Raw genomic sequence first — 10,229 nt, forward strand, 5'->3', positions numbered from 1 at the left:
CTATCTAAGGATGGTACTATAGAACGCCACCTCAAGGTAGGCCTAGTGGCGCCATCTCTTGGTCAGGCCGGAAACTTATCAATCCACCCTCGTATAATAATCTTCACTTTTACGTTGAAATCTGAAAATATTCATTTTTCTCTATTCAACGCTTCCCTCACAGCAACAGGATATAACGCGATATCCCATTTGATCCATTTTATCTCCCAGATTGTGCCAAGAATATCCCAGGGATAACCCGTCGGATATCCGCAAGGCGGAAATTTGGATATCCCAGGGATAACCCCAGGATATCCAGGGTAACCCTGGAACGTTTACGGGATATCCAAATGTCCGAAGTAGGATCCCTTCTAGAAATAATCGATTGGACACGATTTATAATGATTGAGAGTAATCAAAAGTTGAATCGTTTTAAATGGTTGCTAATTGTGTCAATTGTTCCCAATCGGATTAAATTGAGTAGATGCACTTGCCTGCAATACGCCCTCTGCAGTTTTCGTTTGTAACACACATGCCGTGCACGTGTTTATTGGTTAGATATTAAATTTGTAGAAATTTAACAAAAGTTTCAAGTACAAAAAAATATAATGTTTAGGCGGTATACCGAATAAAAAGTTAAAAGTATATGGAATAACAGTATGTAAAAATCATACCGTTTAACGATGTGACAGTGATGTGGTATGATTGTCAAGTAGGTAGTTTGATTTAGCCGGTATATTATTTTAGAACATTTATTTACTTCTTTTTAAATTCATATTCTTGAAATTCAAAATTCTGGTTTTAAATATTTTAAATATTAAATGTTGAATATTTCAAATAATTTAGTTTGCAAATATTTCTTTTTTAAAGGTTTGAAATTATTAAAGTTATAGTATTAGATTCATTTAGGTCTCATTAGGTTCAAAATTGAATTGAATACGTGCGGAATTCGTGAAAATAAATGATTTTCCTTCCATAAGCACATACATTTTTTATATTTTCTCCTTCCTGAAACATTGTATTTAATAGCCACATATTTCTGTAAATTTGGTCAAATTTTTTTATGAAATAGTTTGAAAAAAAGTTTATTTCTGGTCTTTACATCCAGTTGTCATTCTCATAATTTTATCAAATCTTATATAACCGTATGGACGTTTTTCGACATTTCAGCATATCACAGAATAAGGGTTTAATTTTTAATTTACGAATTGTTTTAAATTTTGAGTTTAAATGCTAATATTAAGAAATTATTCAGTTTAAATGTAAGCAGTTTAGAATCCCGAATTTTAAAATGCTATTTTTGAAGACTGCATTTTTACTAATTCAAATCAAATCGAAACAAGATTGAAAATGTATATTTTTCATAGTTTAATTTCTCATGGCATAATTTTAAATTAAACAAAGTTAAAGGCTTCTAAATCCATATTGTACAATTTCAAATGCTTTATCCATAAAAAAGTTTCTAGAAGCTTGTCATTTTTACATATATTAATGAACATTTGAACTCGAAATCACTGTTTGAAATGTTTTAATTAAATATTTAGAACGCTTAGTGATCAGAAAACTTCCACTTTCATTGGTTTAATTTGCAATTTAGTCTTAAATACTTTGAATACCACATTTTCAGCTTTAAGATCTCAAACTTTAGATTTTATTGACTGGTGTAAAAAAATGTTAACCAGGAAATTATTCCAGATTTTGGCTTCGATTTTAGTGGCTACCTTGTGAATAATATAAAGTTGGTTTTACGTCAATCATTAGTGGTAAAGAGGAAATCATAATCTAACGATTACCGAATATAATATCATCAACATTGAAGTAAATTCACTGTTCAATTTAGAATGAATTTTGTTCATCATTTTGAGTACTTATATTTCAATAAACTGAAAATTTAGAAGGCTCAATTAATAAAAACTTTGTTTATTATAAGATACATTTATGTGTTAATAATTCCGAATAATTAATTAATTAATTCCAGAAATGCAAAATGCTTAATCGTTGCCAATCGTTTTGGCACAATTAAGAAACACAATTCGGAACGATTGAGATATTGGTTATATTGTTTCTTATCGATCTCAACTGATTATTTCTAGAAGGGAATATAAATTAATTTTCTATATCCCTTCTAGAAATAATCAAATGAGATCGATAAGAAACAGTATAACTAATATCTCAATTATTCCGAATCGTGTTTCTTAATTGTGCTAAACCAATTGGCAACGATTGAGCATTTTGCATTTCCAATTGTTGCCAATCAGGTACTTGGAATTTGCCACGTGATAGCATCACTTTTGTCTAACGGGAACGATTTAAAGACAGTTATTTACTTTTTCGGAATAATATAAATTTGAAACAGTATATATTATGAAACAAGTAAATAAAGATTTTGTAAATAATTCTTACTAAATGAAAGTGGTGCTACGAAAAAAATGTGCTAATAGTATTTTATGTTCCAAATATAAAATCAGATACACGATAAAAATAAGAAAGTTGATTTTGTAATAATAAAGCAAAATTTTTCTTTTTTATTATGCGCTCTTGGATTGTTTTTTATTTGTTGTGAAAATTTTTATAAATGGTTATAAGTTTTAAAATCGGTTAAGATTTAAAAAAAGTAAGCGAATAATTTAGAAACGTGAAACTTCAGAAAAGTGATTAAAGTATTATTTTATTATTTAAAAATGCAAAGGTGTTATTAGTTGAATAAAATTAAACATTTAAAAATTAATATTAGAGATAAAATATTTTTTCAGAAAGAGGTCTAAATTTTTAATTATTCACAATTATGAACACATGAATTCATGTTATAATAAAAAAAGTTGTTATTAATTCAGCTTTCTAAATTTTTAGTTTATTAAAATATAGGTACTCAAAATGATGGACGAAATTCTTTCTAAATTGAACATCGAATTTACATCAATGTCGGTTATGTGACGAAAAAATCTGGAATAATTTCCTGGTTAAAAAAATGTTGCACCAGTCTATTCAATTCAAAGTTTAAGTTTTTGAAGCTGAAAATTTGGTAATTGAAAGTACTTAAGACTAAATTGCAAATTAAACCAATCGAAGTGGAAGTTTTCTGATCACTGAGCGTTCTGAATATTTAATTAAAACACTTAAAACAGCGATTTCGAACTCAAACGTTCATTAATATATGTAAAAATGATTAGCCTTATAGAAACTTTTTATGAATAAAGCATTTAAAATTGTACAATATGGATTCAGAAGCCTTTAACTTTGTTTAATTTAAAATTATGCCATGTGAAATTAAAGTATGAAAAATATACATTTTCAATCTTGTTACGATTTGATTTACATTAGTAAAAATGCACACTTCAAAAATGGCATTTAAAAATTCAGGTTTCTAAACTGCTTACATTTAAACTTAATAGTTTCTTAATATTAGCATTTCAACTCAAAGCTTAAAACAATTCGTAAATTAAAAATAAACTCTAATTCTTTGATATGCTAAAATGTCGAAAAACGTCTATACGGTTACATAAGATTTGATGGAATTATGAGAATGAGAACTGGATATAAAGACCAAAACTAAACTTTTTTTCAGACTATTAAATAAAAAATTTTACTAAAATTACAGAAATATGTGACGATTAATAACAATGTTTCAGGAAGGAGAGAATATAGAAAATTTATGATTAGGCATTGCAAACCAAATTATTTGAAAAATTCAAAATTTAATATTTTAAATATTTAAAATTATAATTTTCAAGAATTTTTAATCAAACTTATTTATAAATTCAAAATTGTTATATTGCATGAAACTTAAAAGGATTGGATAATTTTTCTACTAAAAATTTAAACAGTTACCTATAATTTATTTAGTCTGAATTTCAAAACATTGGCGCCATCCCACCTTCTATAATGTTTCCAATCGTTTTCAATTGAGTATCCATTATTCTAAGTTAGGGGTTAAGTTTTCACTACAGCATTTTGATGTTGCCTTCCCAGTGGGCACAAAATTATGAAAATCCCAAGAACGTCCTTGGGACGTTGCTAGGACGCCCTATGCCAGATCAGTCAACGTCTTTAAGACGTCCAATATCCTAAAGATGACCTAAAGACGTCTTAAAGACATTGAAGTTCTCGGGGCATCTTTCGTACTGACATTAGACATTTTAAGAACATCCGTGGGATGACCAAAAGACATGTTACAAAAGACGTCTTACGGATGTCCTAAATACGTCTCTACGACACCCTTAATTTTTTTATTGCTGGTTTAATTATTCACAATCGATTTTTTTCTCTGTCAAACAAATTTCAACAATATTAATTTTTCTAAAAGTAAATAAACGTTTCACAATGATATACCGGCTAAATCAAACTACCTACTTGACAATCATACTCTATCACTGTCACATCGTTAAATGGTATGATTTTTACATGCTGTTAATCCATATACTTATAACTTTTTATTCGGTATACCGCCTAAACATTGTATTTTTTTGTACTTAAAACTTTTTTTAAATGATAAAAAATTTAATATCTAACCAATAACAACGTGCACGTAATGTGTGTTACAAACGAAAACTACAGAGGTCGTATTGCAGGCAAGTGCATTTACTAAATTCAATCCAATTAGGAACAATTGACACAATTAGTAACAATTTAAACCGATTCAACTTTTGATTACTCTTAATCGTTATTAATCGTGTCCAATCGATTATTTCTAGGAGGGTTCTACTTGGGACATTTGAATATCCCGTAAACGTCCCAGGGTTGTCCTGCATATACTGGAGTTATCCCTGGGATATCCAAATTTCCGCCTTGCGAGATATCCTTGGGTCAATCTAAGAGATAAATGGGATCAAATGGGATATCCCGGTATAACCTATTGCTGTGAGGGTTATTACCGGGAAGGACATACATATAATATTAAGTAATAGAAGAAGCTTTAACGGAAAAAAGGTACGTAGGAATAATATTATTCCAAAGAAAAAATTTCATTTATACTATCGATACTAAATGCTGTATGTTTTTTTAGGTTATGATTACAAAAACGAGTATGGAAAATTTGGTCTACAAGCGGACGCGAAAATCATAATGTAATAGAAATCCAATGTACCTTACGTTTTTCTTCTATAAAGCTGCTATTTTTCTAAATATTATATGTGCACTTAATTATCTCATGCATCTCACGACCCAAACGTACGAAGTAATTCATGATTCCTTATCAAAATTATTTTTGTACAGTTAGTAAATTGCAAAGCAAAGTATTTTTAAGAAGTCTTCATGGATTTTATGTAAAATTTAGGATTGTTTAAAAATCTTGAGTCAAACCTATTCAATTCCCTAAAAAATTATACTCACTTTGAAATTCAATAATTGTACCGAAGAACATTCTTTTCGCTTTACTGAAATTTCAATTACATATAGTTAAATTTTCAACGGAATAGTTGAAATTTCCATTAAACGTGTTGTTGATTTTTCATTCACAAGTAGTTGAAATTTCAACCACTATAATTGTATAAAACTTCAACCATATTGTGTTGAAAATGCAACCAGATAATTATCACAGTGTTTGTTAAAGCTCCTTCAGCTTTAATGAACACATTCTCATCACGTATCTCGTGCTTCGCCCTCAGACGTATTTTCAGACAGACGTATTTTCACTGATTTGTTTTTATAACTCAAAGAGTTCGACTTCTATAAATAAACTATTTTGTTAATAAACAAATTAAATTTTTTATTTCCAATACTTTTTTCAAGATTAATACGAAGCTTACAATAAAAACAACACGTTCCATAAAAAATGATCAATAACGAATTTGGAGCTCTTTTGTGGGTGACTTGTAACTTGCATCGTTAGACCATGAAACAGAATGTTTTATTTTTCATTAATTCTTTGTTTGATCAAAATTTTTATTTTCGATTTTTCAAAAAATTCAAATCTTCTTATGACAGTCTGGGGGGGGGGGGCTTATTGAATCCAGCTTATTGAAATCAACGATGAATAAAACCAAAAAGAATAGACGATTTGAAAGTGAAACGTTGCATAGTTCACGGTTATGGCTTAGTTAATAATTTAACTATTTGAAATTGAAATACCACATAAACAGCGGAAAAATTCTTGTAATTACGAAGTTACAATTTCAGAGCTCTGAATTTCGAACCCTGCAATTGAAATTCTTGTTTTCAGTAAATTTAAATTTTTGCAGCTAAAGCAGAAATTGTTCAATTTTGAAAAGCTTAGGGCAGGTTAAAATATTTAACTTAGCTTTAATTAATCTTAATTTTAAAGCGTTCAGTTTCATTGATTCGTTTTTAGATGCGGCACAAAAGCCCCATTCTCAGTTACATTCCCAATTGAAAATAATTAAAATCATACTATTTAAACAAAATAAAAGCTTAAATGGGCCAGCTAGACTTGCCCCATATATTTAAAACCATTTCCTAAAATTTTGACACAATATTTAAAAAAAAATTTTTTTTTAATTATTAAGCGGTCGAATATAAACTATGTAATTGGTCACGTGACACTCTAGTACATGACCTTAGATATTCATAATTTATAACATGTACAAGCGCAACCTTGTCCCGAATGGGGACCCAATGGTGTCTTTATGGGTACTTCGGCCCGCCAGGGAGGGTACCCGTTTTTTACAAAAATGGCATACGTTATTTCTACAGTAAGTCTATCAGTAAAATTTTTTGAGATATTAAACAGATTTTGTACACATAGTTAGAGAATAATTAGCTTGAAATACGAGAACAAGGCTTTCAGAATGTGCTGTGTTTTCAATCTTGTTTTCAAAGACAGGTCAATTTTCTATTACGTATTCTATCAGTAGAACTCTCTAGAGTATTTACAATATTTTTACAAAATGATTATTTCAAAAACCTGCTGCTATTCTAACTTTGTTCCTTAAGACTTAACAATACTCATCCAGGTTTTTTCGTTCACAAAAAGGCTTTAAATAACAGACAAAATTATCTAGTCCTTTTTGGAGGCTTTTCTAATTATGAAATGATCTCTGGTTGATCAATCTTGAGCATAAAAAATGTGTCCAAATTTGAAAAAACTTTTCGATCCTACAAAAATCTTGTAAACAAGTGATATCCATCACAAAAATATGAAAATTATAAAACAAGAGGTAATATATTTATTTTTTTTATTTCACGCTATATTTTGCAGTTATTTTTAAAACTACAACTTTAATTTAAACTTCGTTATTATTTCAATATTTTTTATTTCCAAGGCTTTCAATTTATAAAGTTTTTGCAGCTTCAAACTTCGCAATTAAAAACTTAAATTAAAAATATTTTTCCGATATTAAAATTTTAAACTTTTTAAAATTAAACCAAACCACTTTATTCCGTTACATTTTTTTTTTAATTATCAATTAAAAGATATTTATGATCAAAAGTTTTGTATTTAAAGTAATCCCAACTGATTCTAGAAAGACTTTCTAAGAGACAATCATGAGTCTTAAAAGATGATAACTGTCCTAATGCATACTAAAGAAGAGATTTCAAGATATTTTAAAAAATTGAAAAAATGCAAGGATTAGACGCATTAATTTGATTTAAAAAAAATTAAATTAGGATATTGACTGGAAATAGGGTGTTATAAGGACCAAATATGGAAAATGGTGGACTTTAGAGACAACATGTGAATATCGGGTACAAAGGGGATATTGGGACTGGACATTGAGAGCTGTTATTAAAGTGAAGGGTTGATGATGGCATAGATACTTACACGATTCACTTCACTTTGCATAAAACGCTCATAGTTTGCAATAGCACTCAACTTGCGACGTGAATTTGTACAATTTTCTGATCCGTCATTTTCTACGTACAATAGTATCCACAGAACCTGTTAGTTTTCTTTGTACATTTCTGGCACCAGAACTTGTATTTGGTAATGGATTTGGTGGGATTTGAAGAGGTATTTGCTGACCCATGAGCTCTAAAAATAATTATTTCGAAATTTAAAACATGCAAAGTTAAAATAATGTTTTTATCAAGACATCTGACCCTAGCGAAAGAAATCTCTGAGTTTTCTTTAGCGAAATAGCTTGGCCCATTTGAGTCTATAAACAAAGTCGATTTGAAACAAAATAGTCTCGGAGATAGTTTGAGAGATTTGAGTCCTTTTCAAGATCCTTTCAGTGATCGTTTTAAGAGTGGTGCGAAGGTCATATAATGTTCCTTTTGTATTCGTCACGTACCGGGCGGGCAGAGTTATTTGCAGTAGTTGGTCGTGGCTAATCCGCTCTCCCTTTTTAAATTTATCTTCAAATTGTTAACACTTTTTTTTAATTGATGAATTTTCTCATTATACTTATTTATAGTTATAACTTATATACTTATATACAATTTTCTAGCTGAATTCAAAAATGTTGTCTTTTTTGGCGGATCTCATTCCATTTACGAGAAACATTCTATTAATTCCAATTTTAAGCATTAAAAAAAAGTTAGATATCTAAAGTCATCGAAACCCGTAGATTCCGAATTATTATGTTTTAGGCTGTTAACTATGAAATTTAAAAAAATCTACTTCTAAATTTTAATCCTAAAGCTTAACAAAGGAACCTTGAGCGTCGGCTACTCTATTGAGATAGCCTCTCTGTTTGTTATTTATGATCGTATTCTTATTTCAATTTCGGAAAGGATATTTTAAAGCCTTCAGACCATTTAAACGAGCTTCCTGGGCCTTTAAAAATATCTACCTGAGGGCCTGCGGAGAATTTCTCTGAGCTTCTTTGACCTAAAGAATTTTTGGTATATACTCAAAGATTCTTTTTGGTAGGGATCGAAAAAAGGATCAAGGATTTTTTGTTTCGAGCACAGTGACTTCTCTTAATTATAAAAGGTTTTTATCAGGTGCCTCAATTGTATATAGAATTAATTTTTTTTTAATACAATCATTTTTTCATATTTAAGGTAATGTAATTTAAAACATTTTTTCCAATTGTAAATGGTTTTCTTAGCTAATATTAAGTTCGACAAAATTTGTGCTAACAACCATTATCTCCATCTAAATCAAAAGTCTGAAATTTGAACAGTCGCGACAGATCCAACTGATATACTTTTATATCAGCATTCCTGGAAGATATTTCTGCATCTTTCAATTCATTTCGGCGTAAATATGAATTTCCTAAAAATATACGTAATGATGTGACATTTTTAAGAAATTAATATTTTTATACTCTTCCAGTATTAGGATGTGAATGATTCAATAGTTAACGGGAGTACTTGCCATGGATTTCTTGATCTTAATTTTCTGTGGCTCTAGTACTAAAACTGATTCCTTTGAAAATATACGGAAATATATGAAAATGAAAAATGAAACAAACGAATTATTTAATTTACAGCAATAAGTTTGATTTAAATAATTTACGAATTAATGAAAACATTTGCCATTGTTTTCTTCACTAGAATAATTGTCCTCTCTTTCAAATATGTGTGAAGTCGTTGAAAATATATTGAAATGTTTAATACTGACATCACTCTTAAGTATAAATAAGAAATTATTAACTTTGAAAGCAAATTAGAACACGAATTATCAGAAAGTAAATGTAGATACTTGCATTTGCTTTTATTGCAATTACCATTTTCAAATATATCCCTCTCTTCACCTTTTGGCGATACTGACGATGCAAAATCAAGTAGAGTTCGGTTTTTCATGAACGGATCGTGTCTTTTCAAAACAGGGTGACCAGACGTCCTTCTTTGGAAGGACATGTCCTTCTTTTTTGATGTTTGTCCTTCTGTCCTTTTTTATCTGATGTCCTTCTTTTTCAAGACATTCGCGATAATTGCATTTTTTATTGCGCGGACCTAAATTTTCTTCACAACTTCTACCAGCGAAGCCTTAGCTCGAGAGGAATAAAATTCATCGCTTGACCAATGACCAATTTACTTAGATTAACCTCATTGTTCACTACGTTTGTGTTCGCGCAGCACTTCTCTCTAGGAATTGTGCTTGTTGAAACTGCGATGGGAGTCCGAGATCGTGTCGAAAGCTGAAAAACGAATAGACCTCTTTTTTTAACGTTCGTCGATGGAAAAAGAAGTACGTTAGATTTTCGACTGCGAAACGGCCCGGAGTCCTACTACTGATCGTATAAAAAGCCATAACCTGCTATATATTCGATTTGTGTTTCCCGTTCCCGTTCTTCACTTTACTATTCCGATGACTGTAAAGGGGAAAGTGTTCCTATGTCTCTTTCACTGTACAAATATAACGTAAGTACCATTGCAAGGTTATGTTTAATTAAATTTTTTAA

General features: G+C 29.8%; 1 protein-coding gene across 2 annotated transcripts in view; it reads right to left on the minus strand.

Annotated features, from left to right (window-relative positions):
- LOC117177260 overlaps positions 1-10,005 on the minus strand; it is a 78,576-nt gene extending 68,571 nt beyond the window's left edge. The window contains exons 1-2 of one of the 2 annotated variants that reach the window (XM_033367842.1): positions 9,552-10,005; positions 7,697-7,906 (exon numbers count right to left, since the gene is read on the minus strand). The gene's annotated coding sequence lies outside the window, so the exon portion shown is untranslated. The remainder of the gene's footprint in view (positions 1-7,696; positions 7,907-9,551) is intronic. The other variant, XM_033367843.1, reaches the window with a different exon arrangement.
- Between the last annotated feature and the right edge of the window lie 224 nt (positions 10,006-10,229).

Source organism: Belonocnema kinseyi, chromosome 7, assembly GCF_010883055.1.
Source record: "Belonocnema kinseyi isolate 2016_QV_RU_SX_M_011 chromosome 7, B_treatae_v1, whole genome shotgun sequence".
Taxonomy (NCBI): Eukaryota; Metazoa; Arthropoda; class Insecta; order Hymenoptera; family Cynipidae; genus Belonocnema; species Belonocnema kinseyi.